Below are 16,476 nucleotides of genomic sequence, written 5' to 3'. Positions count from 1 at the left end.
TTCTCCCATCCCTCTCATGCCTCCCAGATTGTCTGGACATTCACCCTTTCCCATCCTCCCCTTCTTTCTACAGAACTAGATTCCTCAAGCTGTTCTCAGTTAGGTAATGTCTGCAAAGAGCTGATGCTTCCACTCTGAGGGGTCTCCAGTGATTTCACCCAGTCTCTTTCAAGCTGCAAGTACATATTTAACAACCCCAGAGTATGAAGATGAGGCAGCAACACCAGGGTAGTGAGTGATGGGAACTGCTGGCACAGCAGGAATCACAGGAGGGGAGGACCTGGGGAAATAAAAGGGTCTGAGTCAGGGCAAGCAGAGAAAGTGAGGTGGGGGGAAGACCCAGGGAGGAGTGGGGGGGGGGGAGGAAGGGCCCAAGATAAGAAACAAGCAAGTTAGTGATGAGGAAGGAGGAAATGGCACGCACAAATGCCTGCCCCTGTTGGAGATGCCCTCCAGTGGCTTCCAGCATGTCCTAAGTGAAATGATGCGGGCAGCCTCACATCTGGAATCTCAGGATTCCACCTGGGTCTGAAGACTTGAGTGCTTTTCATGCTTGGAGGTAAAGGCGATGATTTTCATTGCTTACAGTCTCATCTGTCAGAAACCAAGCTATGCAGAGACAGCCATTTATTTCTCTCTGTGGGGTAGAGTAGATCCCAGATAGACAGATGAGAAAAATAGGAAGAGGCTTTAGTTCTTGAGGGGTCTTTAACACTGTGACAAGAGTCTGTGGGAGAGCTCATAGAAGCCTTACCCATACTCATCCTTTATGTGCATCACAGCCCTGCTTGTACTCATCCTTTATCAATATAAGCCCAACTCTCCCTTCCTCCCAATCACTGAGGGTCAGTGATTATTTCTGTGGGGAAAGTAAAACTTAATGCTAAATTTCTTTATCTTACTTTCAATATGTAATATACATTGGTACTGATGATGAGATCAAGAAAATGAGTTTGCATGATGCCAAACTGACCAATTATCTCCTATTGCACAGCCTTGGTCTAATATCCCTCACTTTAATACCAGTTGTCTTGGAAATGTTTGTTGAAGATATCTTTTCGTCTTCCAATCATCTAGATGACCAGGTCATCCCAGTGCTTAAATTGTACAGTGTCTTGCTCAGAGTAAGAACTTAATCAATATTTGCAAAAATCAATTGAATTCTAATTGAATGGACTTACAGGAACATTGGTCCATTCATCCAGACAAAGCAAATCCTTTGTCACAGACTGTAGGTTTCATCCTTGGGTTTTTCCCTGAATTTACCTTGTATACAATAGGTCTTGTACTCATTTACTACCTGAACAAATTGGAGGCAGTTTGGGCTTATATCCAAAACATCCAGTTGGAAGGTTGACTGCCATTGCACCATCTGAAAACTCAAAGTAGGAAATAAAATTTCACTATCTTGTAATAGACCAATAACCTTCCCCAAACTGGCAGCGAGGGGGATAAACTTCCTTCTCATCCCTTTGAATTGTAATAGAAATAGATGTAAAATTTTCAATGTAGGTTGAAAAAAGTGGATTTCAAAAGTTTAAAATGGGGGAATTATATTTAAACATTGTAAAAGATAGACTTCCATATTGATATTTTGATATGTATATATATAAGTAGAGAGACCGAGATAGATAGATAGATAGATAGATAGATAGATAGATAGATAGATAGATAGATAGATAGATGGAGTTAGCAATCTAGATAGGTATCTATACAGCTATAGGTAGTATTTAGATCTAATAGGAAAATAATCAAGGGACTTTGAGACCTGCAAACTAAATATAAATCAATGATGTTGACGGCATCATTAGATAACCAAAATTTAAAAAAATAATATTTATCAAGAAATTATTAAATTACAATAATAATATGGGATAGGATTCATTAAGAGAACAGCATCTAGAAAAAAAGATGTTAATCCTGCATTACTCTGCCGAGGCAGGCCTGGATTAATGTATGTTCAGTTACAGATGCCATATTTAGGATGGACATTAATAGGCCAAAATACATCTAGAGATTGACATCTAGGGAGTCAAGATCATATCATACAAGGTGAATCTGAAGGAAATTGGATTCTTTGGCCCAAAGAAAGGAAAAGCTAAGGAGGAAACATGGTAGCTGTTTGTCAAGTCTTTGAAGGTCTGTTCTCAGAGAAAGGGATTTGGTTAGGTTTACTTCCAGAGAGTAAAACAAGAAATAATAGGTGAGGGTCAAATTTAAGAACATGACAAGAAAAATTATTCCTAAAAATTATACATAAAAGTTATATATTAATTGATATTTATATAACATCAAAATTTATAATATGCTTTGCATACATACATAAATATATATATGTATGTATATATAAAATATACTTTGGGTATGTTTTTTCATTTATATCTCACAATAACCCTTGAAGACAGGCACAACAGGTATTATCTACATTTTGCGGTTGAGAAAGCAAAGTTATCAGAGGTTAAGTGATTTACTCAAGATCATACAATGAAGCAAGAATCAGAGGTTTGGATTATTAAGGTCTTTTTTGAGTCCAAGTCTAGCTCTCTATATAACATGCCATTCACCAAAAGCAGAATGTACTACTTGAGAAATATTAGGCCCTCTCAAAACTAAAGATGGATAACAATTAGTTGAAGATGTTATTGTAAAGTGAAATACTTCAGACAGAAAGGGAAAAAATGGTAAATGTTGGAGCAGATGCTGGGAAATTGGGATACTAATACATTATTGGTGGAGTTGTGAACTAATCTAAGCATCCTGGAGAGCAATTTGGAGCAATGCTCAATTGGCAATCAAGCTGAGCATACCCTTTGATCCAGCATGTCTGTATCCCAAAGACATTAACAAAAGATGAAAGGATCTATCTACATGTACAAAAATATTTATAGCAACTCTTTTTCTGGTTGAAAAAAAGGAAAATGAAGGACTGTCCATTAATTAAGGAATGACTGAGCAAGTTGTAGTACTGGAATACTATTATGCTGTGAGAAATGATGAACAGGCAGATTTCAACAAAACCTGGAAAGATATACATGAACTGATACTGAGTGAAGTGAACAGAACCAGGAAAACATTGTCCTCAGTAACAGTAATATTGTAGGGTGATTAACTACAATAGACTTACCTCTTCTCAAAAATACTATGATCCAAGACAATTCCAAAAAACTCATGTTAGAAAATTCTTTTCACATCCAGAGAACAAATTATGGAATCTGAATGCATATCATAGTAAACCAATTTTACTCTGTGTGTGTGTGTGTGTGTGTGTGTGTGTGTGTGTGTGTGGTTTTCCCTTTTGTTCTAATTTTTCTTTTACAACATGACTAATGAAGACATATGTTTAACATGATTGCACATGTGTATCAATTTTCTTGCTACCTTGGTTAGAGAGTACAGGTAGGAAGTAGGGAGAAAAGTTTGGAATTCAAAATTTTATGAAAAATAAATGTTGAAAATTATCTATTCATGTAATTGGAAAAAAATAAAATGCTATTTTTCAAAAGTAATGTGCAGTGATAGGGCTCTGACTGTAGAGTCAGGAGGATCTCCATTCAAATCTGACCACAGACATTAAATAATTACCTAGCTGTGTGACCATGGGCAAATCACCTAACCCCATTGCCTTGCAAAAATAAAAAAACAAAAAAAAGCAATGTAAATCATTATTCTAGCTCATCCTGAACATTGAAGAACCTTGCAAAGTCTGGGATTCTGAGGTTCTAGGATTATGACAAATTTACACCAACTCATCATCACTGCTTAGATGCCAACTCCAAGTACAATGCCTATAGTCAGTGTATAGCAGAACATTGGATCCTCCCAAGGGATGCAGAGCAGAACACTGGTCCCCCCAAGGGAGAGTCAGTTTGTCTATTTTTGATTTCCTCATCTTTAATGCTACCTTAAAGAAGCTAAGTGATGAAAGGGTTGTTAGACATCAAGATGATGTCTAAGGAATCTTAATCTTTTTTTGTATGTGTGTGTCAAAGACTCCTTTGGCAGTCAGTAAAGCCCATGGACTCCTCAGAATAATTATTCTAAATGCATGAAAGTGAATTCGTAGAATTACAAAGGAAGCCAATTATATTGTACTATAGTCATCAAATATTAAAAAAAAAACCCTAATTACACAGATCGCTGATTGAACCCCTCTTCTTTAGGACAAAAAGCTGAGGCTGAAATACCTAACTATTCTAAAATGAAAACCTGGTGGGGGGTGGGGATGGGGAATGAAATCTGTTTCTCTTTCTATCTTTATCCTTTTTTCTCCCTTCACCTTATGTCATTTCTCTTCCAAGAAGTAGCATTAAGATTTGAGAAAGCTGCTATGTGAGACCCTTCTGCTAAGTACCAGTCTGCCAAAGCATGAACATGGGGTAAATCATTACTTAGTCCCAGTTTCCTCCACTTCAGCTTCTTGCAGGTATTTAGTAATGAAATTCCAGGTAGAATAATGGGTCCTTGGATAGCTCTGGCTTCTTTAATGTTTCCCTATTTTGGAAACTGCTGGAAAGTTTCTGCTCCCAGAAAATCTGTCTCCAGAAAAAAAATGTCTCCCACATAGGACTCTACTTAAGCAAAGCCAGAACAAAAGTAAACACTGTCTCCTTCAGCTACTATCTACCCCCATTTTAATGCATATTTTTTGTCCTGGCTACTTATCCCCCCCCCCCCTTAGGATATCCCTTTGGTCATTTCTTCTTTCATGGTATAAAAAAATAATAATTAAAAAAAAAGAATGGTGAACATAATTCCTCCTAAGTCTGGTTAAGAGCTCAAGGTTTGGGTTTCCCAATGGGTTTATCTGTCTTTTTTTTTAAGAGTATTTTTGAAGAATAAAAAAAAAAAAACATTCAATCCCAAAGGAATGAATCTCTTATAGCAAAATTCCAGACCCTAGCAGGCTAATGGAAGAGATAAAGGGACCCTGCCTAATACTGCTTGGATTTCTTAAAAAGCCAGATGCCTTTTCTATCTTTTTTTTTTTACACAGGGCTGCTCACAGACAGACACACACAAATACACACACACACACACACACACACACACACACACACACATGCTACAAGTAGAGCCCATTGATTTGGGTGGGTAACTTTATTTTAATCAATCATCCAGTAGTTATGTGATAATGTGAAGTGCATTTTTTATCTTGTACATATGCTTCCTGAGTTGTCTTGGTCCTTTAGCTTAGCAAAACGAAGATGAATAGCTAGGTATAAATTCTAAAGTCTGTGCTTTGCTCTGGTGTATCTCAGTCCTTTTACTATTATGGCTTTTCTGAAGGCAGTTTAGAAATGCTTAACTGTCCCAAGAGGGAGAGCAGTGTGTTCTTTCTATAATACAACTAGCTTGTGGGGGTTTCATGGGATAGGTGTTGCCCTATAGGGCTTCCCCTAAGCATTAGGACTTGGGGTCCAGGGAAGCTGGAATTTAGCAGATGACCCTCCCCACCCTCAAATAATGAGTCCCATGTCTTGAAGGTGTCAGTTAAACCTTTTAGGAGGTAAGAGCCCAATTCTATCTCATAGGCCACTACAGTTCAAGAAGCCCACTATCAGTGAGAATGAGCAGGAGGGAAGTGATGACTGGGATTTGGCTTATTACCTTTTTAGTATTATTTATCTGTTTGATCACAGAAGTTGAGAGTCTCTTGCTGGTATTCAGAACCATGCACAATCTGGGGATGCCTCACCAGTTCCATTTTAGATGATAATGTTTCCTACTTGATCCTTTTTGGACCCTAGAAACACCATGTATCAACACCTCCTCCCCAATTTCACTTCTTCTGAACACATTATTACTTCCTCCTCCTCTCTTTACCTAAGATACATCTATAAAACCTTTAATAGCCGATGTTTTCCTTAAAAACTTTCCCAATCTCCAAACCAGAATTACACTTCTCCCTCAGCCCTCAAACAACATTTGGTTTCACCTCTCTAATCTGCTCATCCTGAAACATGATTTACCATAGAGGGAAAAACATTGTATTCAGAATCAGAAGACCTAGATGGAAATCCCAGCACTGCTCTTTAAGAGCTGTCAGAATGTGAACAAGTGATTTCACCTCAGTTTTCTCATCTGCAAAAATGAAAGGCTTAGGACAGATCATTTCTAAGGTTCTGTCCAGATTAAAATCCTTTCAATCTACTCTTTGGTATCGTTGATATCTTTGTATTTTAGAAACCTGCTAGTTTATGTCCTATAAAGGCAGGCATCATGTTTTATCTTAATTTTTTTTTATGTTCCACGATGCTTACCTAACACAGAATAAATGTTTGTTGAATGAATATTTTGAATGAACTGATGTATGTATGTGTGTGTGTGTGTGTGTGTGTGTGTGTGTGTGTGTGTGTGTTTTCTAATAGGGCTTTGTTTTAGGTACAGAGATTAGATCTCTTCTATATAACTATGATTCTCTAACACTCAGATTCTTTCCTTCCCAATTAGTTAATAAGTACCTAAATGTCCAAGATGAACTCCTGACAGAATGCTCTACCTGTAGCTGAATTTCAGTAAAATACTTGATGAATAAGTGAATGAAGTGGCCACTGACTAACTGGTAGATGAAAAATGTTTATTCCTGGTTTTGAATCTTATTTCAACTATTGGGTCTACACTAGGGGTGTGCAGCTAAAATGTTTATTAACCAGTCTATGAGGAGTTAGGGGAGGGAGGAGGAATAGAATATATGCATAAAGAAGTTAAGAAATTGATTCTTTGCTTTCTCCCTCTTCCCCTCCACACTTTCCACTTCCTCACCTCTTGCACTAGTAGGTATGAGGTGATTGGTTCAGAAGAAAAACATTGCACCTTTTCCATAGCTAAAATCCCCCCCCCCTCCACAACGAGAGAACTCTGCCCCAATTCTTGTCTTCAGAGCGATCTGAGCTTTTGCTGACAGCAAACTCTTAGTGAGAATTTTTTTCCCTGTTGCTAGTCAGGATGATGATAAATCCCTAAACCCCTCTGATTTATTAGATTATCTATTGATAGGAAGGGACCAGGAAATTCGGCAATGTGGGAAGTCTACTCATTCTTGGCATATTGCATGGCTTTTTGGCATTGTCTTTATTATCTGTCTCAGTCCAGTTTTGGTGCTCTTAGATTCCTCTGATATCTTAAGGGGAGATAAAGAATTTGCAATTGTTTCCCAGCAATGTGCAAATTGACACTTAATTGAGAATTAGTGGTGTGCTAACTGCTCACTACAGCTATCCTCATTGTAAACTACACTGGGGCTGCTTGCACTTTTACACTTGGCATACATTTTAGAGACAGTACAGAAGGAATTTAATACATAAAAAGGAAATGTGGATTCTACCTCCTAAAAGAAAAGTACTAATTAGCTACAAAATATCAATGCATTTATCTTTCAGGTTCTCTGCCTAGCAGTAGATGACTTTAAAAAACAAAAGGTACCAAGATTTTTTTTGACAAAAATTCAAATTGACTAATGCAGGTTGCTTGATTATAATTTCTTTTAATTTAGATCATTCCTGATTATCTGCACCAATGAAGGGATGTCTTAAATGAGAATGATCTTTTTAGCTAAATAGGGAGCAAAGTCCAGATCCCTTAAGGACCAGATATTCACATTCTAAATTCACTCATTCAAAAAATATTTATTAAATGACTTCCATGTAAGAAGATAGTGATAGGGAATGAGTCTGTGATTTCATTGGTATAGCAATTAATGAATCCCTCCAAAAATGCAAGTTGGCACTTTCTCTAAGATGTAACCTTTCATGAATATTTTGCAGTTTACAAAGCAGTTTCTTCAAAAATCCTTTTGTTATGCAAGAAATGGTACTTTCAGTATTTCTTGGGGGTGGAGCCAAGATGGCAGTATGAAGGCAGGAATTCCCAGAAATTTATTCCTCAAAAAACTCCGAAAGTTTTCAAATTACAACTTTAGCCAAAATTTAGAGGGGCAGAACCCACAGATTGAGTGATACAATTTCCCAGTCCAAGACAACTTAGAACTTCCACTATTTTCACTGGGCCTGGGGGTTGGAAACAACCTCTGAGGAGTGCTTAGATCCCTGAGGGTGCCTGGGTCCATGATAGAGGGGGAGGCTTGTACACCTTCTGGCCCAGGGATCACTAGGAACAGCTTCAAGGGGTGAAGAGAGAACTCAGTTGTACCAGAGTGAGTGAAGAGTGAGCAGCAGCCTCAGAGCAGCCCTTCAATGAGAACCTGCAACTGGAATCTGGGAAGCCAGCCTGCACCTCCAGAGTGCAACCTCCAGATAGTGCAGGGAGAGACAACAGAGGTCTCTCTGCTCTTCCTGGAGCAGTACTCTGCTGTTTGCCCACACTCAGATCCAGGTTACAGTTTGGGCTTCTATTACACCATAGCCGAGCAGAGACCATCCTCACAGTTCCAGGGCAGAGGCAAAGCACAGGCAAGAGAGCAATCCGAGCCTGTCATAAGACCTTGGAGGAATTAAGGTCCCTGTGGGTTGTCCCCCAAACCCCCCAAAGCCTTGGAAGTGCAGTTAATCAGTCATAGGCTGAGGAAATGAGTAAACAAAAGAAAAAGAAGAATCTGACTATAGAAAATTACTTTGTCCCATGGAAGATTCAGAAGATGACAAAAATGAAACTTCTGTACCCAAAACCTCCAAGAGAAATAGAAAATGGGCTCAGACAATGAATGAACTCAAAAAAAAAAGACTTTGAAAAGCAATTAAGGGAGGTAGAGGAAAAATTGGGAGGAGAAATGAGAGTGATGCAGATAAAGCATGAAAACCAAATCAGCAACTTGGTGAAAGAAATACAAAAAATACTGAAGAAAATAATATGTTAAAAACCAGCTTAGGTCAAATGGAAAAAGCAACATAAAAGGCAAATGAGAAGAAGAATAACTTAAAAAGCAGAATTGGCCAGGAGATAAAAAAGCTCTCTGAAGAAAAGAAATGGTACTTTCCCCACATTTTCTGGATAATGAAACTTGGGCTGAGGGAAGCATTTTCTCAGTGGTTGTAAATTATAGGATGATGTTTTTAAAATTGGAAGGAATCTTAAAGATCCTCTCATCAACATCTTCATTTTACAGATAAGGAAACTGAGGCCCAAAGAGATAAAGTAATTTTCCCATGACAAGTAACAGATCTTACATTTAAACACAAATTCTTTGAGTACAAATCTATTGCTTTTTCTTCTGTGTCTCAATCTTCTGTACACCCACTGAAGTCAGAAGGGAATAGCACTGAAGCCTGTCATGGTAAGGAAGACCTTGTGGACAAAGTTGGACTTGACTTGGGCTTTAGTGATATGAATTTAATAACTGGAGAAGAGGTGAGACATTTCCAACAAGTACTATAAGCAAAAGCAAGAAGGTAGGAATGTATGTAGCATGTGTTTGGAGAACAGAGAATAAATAGACCAGGTTAAAACAGAATGTTCATGAAGAATAATAGGAAGCAGATACTTTAAAATGTGACTGATCCAAAATTCAAGGTATCTTATAATCTGATATTGGTTCCAGTCTTCATAAATGGGACTTGGATGTTGCTATTTAAAAACTGCAAATAGACTATATTGGAAACAACATGTAGTTCAAATGAAAACTGGAAGCAGTCAAAGTGAAAATTCTATGCTAACTTTAATTCTCTTCACACTGGTGACAAGTAACTTGAGCTTTGTGTGCCTCCTGTCCACCTCTACTCTCTGTCCACCTCTACTCCCTGTCCACCTCTACTCCCTGTCCACCTCTACTCTCTGTCCACCTCTACTCCCTGTCCACCTCTACTCCCTGTCCACCTCTACTCTCTGTCCACCTCTACTCCCTGTCCACCTCTACTCTCTGTCCACCTCTACTCCCTGTCCACCTATACCGCAGTGAATACACTGGAATTGTTATTGTTGTTGTTCAGTTTTGTCTCATTCTTTATGACCCCATTTGGAGTTTTCTTGGCAAAGGTACTGGAACAGTTTGCCATTTTTTTCCTCCAGTTCACTTTGCTTTTAGAGGTTTGTTTTGCAAGGCAAACGGGGCTAAGTAGCTTTCACAAGGCCACACAGCTAGGTAATTATTAAGTATCTGAGGCTGGATTTGAAATCAAGTATTCCTGACTCCAGAGCAGGTGCTCTATCCACTGCACCACCTAGCTGCCCCTCCAGTTCATTTTGCAGATGAGGAAACTGAAGTGAACAAAATTTAATGACTTACCCAGGGCTATGCAGTTTTTAGTCTTTTTGCTCATTTTTTAACAATGAATTTCATGACTGTGTGTGAAATTAGTGTTAGCGATGGTTGGATGGCTGGTTGGCTGGCTGGCTGGCTGGCTGGCTGGCTGGCTGGATGGCTGGATGGATAGATGAAGAACCTAAGTGCTTACTATGGCTGAGTTTTGAGGTAAGCTATAGGAACCCCCCACACACACACACACACATTCACACACACAGACAGAGCTTACATTGTGATGGGGAACATAAAGTCCTTCTTTCTTATTTTAAATCACCATATTGCCCTAGGTCTCTCAATTTCCTTATATGCGTAAAGATAATGAAAGTAATTTGGGCTTGTTGATGGAGGTGAAGACTAGGAGGAATTCTCATTCAGATTATCTGCAGTTGAACTGAGCCAAAAATAAAGTCAAATTTAACTAAGCCTTCCTTAGCAAACATTGAATTCAAGTAGAACTTTCTAGAGCCAGTACATGACTGGTAGTACCAACTAGGGAGGTGGGGTCAGGTAAGGCAAAGGAAGAAGAGCTGTGCCTCACCTCAGATTGCACAATACTGCACAAACTGGGTTGAGCTCATAGAATTAGGGCAAGCCTGTGCTACCTTTACTGGGCTCATAAAGTGAAAATTATGACTCTGATACTCTTTGTGCCTCCCCAGGCATGGACCCCACTGCACATCATGGTGACAACCTACCTTCAACAGGAAGCTATTGCTGTCAATCCCAGCCATTCATCCAATTCCAAAACCCCCATTTGCATTATTTATTAGCCCACATATCACAAACCTTTCCACAATTATCATTAAAGTAGGTCAAAAAATTATAAACCTCTCTAATTTAGTGATAAGCTTCAGGTAAAGAGAACACCCTCAACATATATATATATATATATATATGTATATATATATATATATATATATGTAAATTGAATTGCATGTTAACTCCTATTTCATGCTTCTCACATAAACATCTATCCACAAATGCAGACTAGCAACTCACATCTAACTCAGAGTCTTTTGGAGGTGAAGGGGACATTGAAAGATTATTTAACTTACTTATGGTCATTTAGCTTGTGTGTATCAGAGACAGGCTCTTTCCAATTTCGTGACCAGTCTCCCACCAATGGTAATTCATTACTTCTCTTGGTAACAGTTAACATATGTATAAGGTTTACAAAACACATATCATCACTTATTCTTAATTTAAAGTTCATATTAAGCATCTTTGTTTTATATATATTAGTCTCAAGAATAGTCTCCTTGGACTAGAAAATACAAGTCCCTGAGAACTGAGTAGTTCTACCTTCTTTGTCATCTGTTGTCATCAGAGACCCCATAGTTGATCTTCCTCTTGATCCTGATATAGCTTTGCTTTATAAAGCCCCATCTGTTGTCTTTAGTATTCATTAGTAGCTTTAGTGTGTTCTTTTCTGACCTTCAGCACTCCTGAGAATATTGTTATTCGACAGTTTCATAGTTTCGTATTCATTCTGTCACCTGCCCTTGCTTCCCTGGCTTGCCTTTTAAAACTCTATGAGTTGGAAGGTGATTTCCCAGTACATTTGCCTTTTTAGACAGTCTCTCCTTTCTAAATATTGTCTTCCTCATTGTTAGCATCTTATTTTTTTAGCCATCAAAATTATGTTCTTTCAGAGTCTTCCATTCCTTTGGAATCAATCTTCCCTTGAAGCATCGTAGCCCATAAATCCTACCTAAACTGTCCGTGAAGTCTTTGAAATCTTCTTTCCCAAAGTCTAGGGAACATGTCAAACAGAGTGTGAAAGGATATTTGAAGAGCCTCAGTGACAGATCTCATCCTCTTAACGACACCAGTCTTAGGAACCCCAGATAATGCTCTAGGATGGTGGAGACTTTCCAGATTTGGGTAGTATTGCATTTCACAGCATATTTCCTAGGGGGGCTATCTCCTACTGAAGAGATATGTGACCCCTGACTGTTCTCTTGTCTCATTAGCACCTAGTGTACACACACACACACACACACACACACACACACACACAAACACAAACATGCACACACTGACCCTGGATCAGTGCCCAGGATAAAAAGTCTCATGAGATGATCCCTAATACAACCTCCTGTGAGGTACTGGAGGAGTTAATTAGTGTGCATAAAGCAGTTTGAGTTCCTCAGCTCAAACACACTTGGAAAGTGCTAAATATTATTAAAGAAAAATTCATTTGTTTTATGAAGAAGAGAAAATCCAGTCACTTTCCTTTCCTCTCTGTAGAGTTTTCCTGTAAACAAAATGGCTAATTGCCCAGCAGGCAGTCTTAGAAAAATGCTCAAGACATTCAGGAAAGTGCTTTAGTTTTGCAAGGGAAGCGTTTGTATATATGCAGGTAATGAATTTAATTGTTTTTAAAGAAAAAATAACAAATGTTAAAAAAAAATCAATACAGCACCACCACCTTAAGTGTTCAGGTTGGGACTATAATAACAAAATACTGGGGAGTCTTGAGTTATTATACAATAAATTTTAATTGGTCAAAAACCAATTGATGATTAAAACTGACAAAAAGCAACTTACCTTTACCTCTACTTTTAGGAAAATAATATTTTTCTGCATTTAATTGGACTTGACTGAGCCCAGCATCTTGTCAGTTTAAGGTTGGAGTTGTAATAAAATGAGATATTCAAAGGCTATTCAATAGTTAACAAAATGAGACTTACTTAGGTAGGAGAAGGATATTCAGAAAGGAGAGACTTGAACAAATTCTCAGTTGAGTCAGCAAAGCAAATCTTCCTTATCTCAATTGTCCATCATGGCCCTCTAGCCATGAATCAAGAAGTTTCTGGAATTTCATGTGGCTTTTTGTATTCAGGTATTCAACAAGTGATGTCATTAGTCCCATGAGTCAGCCATGTTTTGAGGATGATTTCAATATCTTTTAAGGAAAAATAACCATATATGTTTACATAACAAGAGAGATTATTGTTTCTACCACATCCTCATGTATATAGCTGCTGTTATTTTGACCTGAATTCACCAGATAAAAAGGTTTCAGTTCTCCTTTTTATTTGACGGGATAGCCTGAGCCTACAGCTACTATTAATGATTTGTCCCAGACAGATGAATTACATTCCAAATTCTGATCTTTACTATTTGTATGACCATGGCTAGACGTCACATTGAAGTTCTGAACCTTAGTGACTATAAAATGATAATCGATCTATCAAAGGATTGGACTAAGGAAGGTGGTTGGCAAACCTTGAAGCAGCAAGAAATATTTTACTACATTTAGGAACAATCTAGGCTTTAGTGAACATTGGTATATGGATAGACTATGAGAAGACAATATTGAGGATGAAGGTGAGTTTATGAATAATTATGAATAAGAATAATAATTCCATAAAACATAATAGAAAGATACAGCAAGTGAAGAATAAGGATTTGTAAGGGATGGGGCTATTTGGATATTGGTGGGGGGGGAGCAGGGAGTTCAGAGGGAGCCAGTACATGCTACTTATATCATTGATTCATTCATATTTCCCATCTATAGGCATACATTCAGGATAGTCCTCTGTAGCAGAAAAATAATACTGAAAGAAAAAGTAGTGCAGACGTAGAATATAATGGATTGGTTTCCCAAAGACCAAGTGAAGGATTAGATCAGTTAGCTGATACTCATAGAAGAGGGTTGTTAGATGGTAACATAGTGCCTGAAGTCTGAAAACCTCATCTTTCTTACTAGCTATGTGACCTTGGGTAGGTCACTTAACCCTCTTAAATTCAGTTTCTTCAATTGTAAAATGACCTGCGAAAGAAAACTACTCCAGTATCTTTGCCAAAAAAACAACACTCAAAGGTGTCACAAAAAACAGTCATATAAAACTGAAACCACTAAACATTTTTGGAAATAGGAGGTGTGGCCCAAGGAGGAGAAGGTTTATTTCCTCACCACGTCAGTGGCTGTGGTGGAGACCTGGAAGTCTAAGCCAAGGTGGAGCAGATTATAGACCCCTAGGTTTAGACTCAAGAAAATTGGAGTTCAAAGCTGACCTCAGACACTTATTAACTGTATGATCCTGGACAAGTCACTGAAGCACTACCAGACTCAGTTTCCTCAATGGTAATATAGGTATAATTATAGGACCTACATCTCAGGGTTATTTTGAGGATCCAATCAGATAAAATTTGTAAAGTGCTTAAAACAATGTTTGATATTTATTATTCACTTAATGCTTGCTGCCTTCTCTCTGTTATAGCTCTGCAAAAAAAAAAATTATACATACATGTACCTGCTACCTAAGTATGGACTCATCTCTGTTCTCAAATTCTCTTCTTCCTCACTTTCTTTACCCCATGCCCCCAAAGAAAACTTTAGCCAAATCAGAAATATGTTCCTGGTATTCTGAGTCACACTTCAGAAAGTATTTTTTGCATAGAAACCATGTTATTAGTGCTGATTAAAAACCACAGTACTATTAATAGTGCCGTTGAGCTACATTATGGATCAAATAGGCTTTCTTGGGAACATTCTTTCTGTAGTAAAATGCGTTCTCAGTCCCAAATGACTGATTGACAAATTCACTTTTGGAGTGCACTCCATAGAGTTGTAGACTGCTAACATAGCAAAGGATCAGTTTCTGAATGGGCAGATGTCTGATCGAATAGCAGGACTCTTCCCAATCAGGCCACCAAATCTAATGTCTATATTGGACCAAATAAATTATTTTTGGTCAGTCTGAACAACCGGCAAACAACAAACATCTCATAATGAAGTAAAACATAAAATTGACCAGTTCAAAAATAGCTATAAAACTGCCACTTTTTTTGCTCACTCCTTTTTATATTTGGTCAAAAACCAGCTTCAATTCATATAGCTGAAGCTAAATCTGATAGCATCACTCTCCCAGTCCTTCCCTGACAACCTACAGAAAACTTCTTAACATTAGCCCTAAGGTGCTAACAGTTCACTTCAAATGAATTTTAATGCAATTCAATTCAACAAACACCTTCATATATATATTTTTATGTATATAAATATATATATATAATGATGCGAAGATGATAAATGAAGCATTTCTTCTTTTCTAGACTTTACAGTTTGATAGGGTTTTGAGACAAGTATAAAAAAACAAAAACAAACAAAAAACCAAAAAAAAAAGATGATAATGTTGAATGTGATAAAAACTATGGAGAGGGCAGCCTGTTTTGAGAGTGAGAGATCTTTTTCAGGTAGTGAGAATGGTATTGGAGGAAACATCCAGTTGTTTAAACTAAAAAGGAATCTGGAAGGTGTTGGATAGTCTTCTGTCCCTGGGTCATTTTGTGCATTTAAATATGAGTCTAGGGTTCAATTCAATTCAATTAAGGAAAAAAAAAAACATAAATATCCACACTGTCCAAAGTGCCTTAGCCATGAGTTGTTCATTCTTGACCCTAGATTTTAAGTTCTTTTAAGGCAAGGGGTATATCATCTTCCACCCACATAAACCTTCATTCTGTTTTATAGAGAGTCAAGTAGTCAATGATGTTGAGTAGATGGCAATACTGGGGATCCTTAGAGCTTAATATGAAGAATTTTTTCCCACAGAGAGACTTGAGGAAGGGGGGAGGGAAAGGCATAGCAATATTCTGGAAGTCCCTGGCCGAACATTCTGTCTACCTGTCTACATAGCAGCTGTTTCTAGGCACTCTCAGTGGATTTCCCAACAAATAGTTTCCTATGATTGAACCTCTCAAATACCAAGCTTCTCTATATATCATTTTTCCATTTGCAGTAACTTAAGATAGACAACTTTTTGTCACACCCAGAGGGTTTCTTTTTCCTTCAATTATATAATAGGTTTCCTGGTATTTTTGTCCCCAAATGTAGGTTAAAAAGTGCTTGCTAAAATTAACTTGTGTTATTCTGTACTCACAGACCTTTCTGGAGAAGGGCTGCCCATTAAAATAACTTCTAGGGGAATGATTCAGGGCACTCATAACTTTAGGTTTTATTAAATGACATGAGGTGCCGATGCTGTTTTTTCCCTGATGTCACCAAATTTCACTTGATCAGGAAAAAAATATTCCTTCTCTTGTTGGTGCAATATCCATGGTCTGCTGCCACTTTAGCCACTTTAAGTTATTGAGAGTGAGAGCTGGACAGTGGGGAAAGACCTTGAGGTGAATGATGGTGACAGTTTATCCCAGGAAAATTCTGGGGACTATTCATGGCCAGTGGCCCATGCTGTACACTGTGGAAGGTAGAAGAAGAGCAGTACAAATATAAGAGAAGGCTCCTGTTAGGCATTTACAAATATACAACTTAC

The sequence above is a fragment of the Macrotis lagotis genome, chromosome 2, assembly GCF_037893015.1.
Source record: "Macrotis lagotis isolate mMagLag1 chromosome 2, bilby.v1.9.chrom.fasta, whole genome shotgun sequence".
NCBI classification, from domain to species: domain Eukaryota; kingdom Metazoa; phylum Chordata; class Mammalia; order Peramelemorphia; family Peramelidae; genus Macrotis; species Macrotis lagotis.
Note: the sequence above shows the minus strand (reverse complement) of the source record.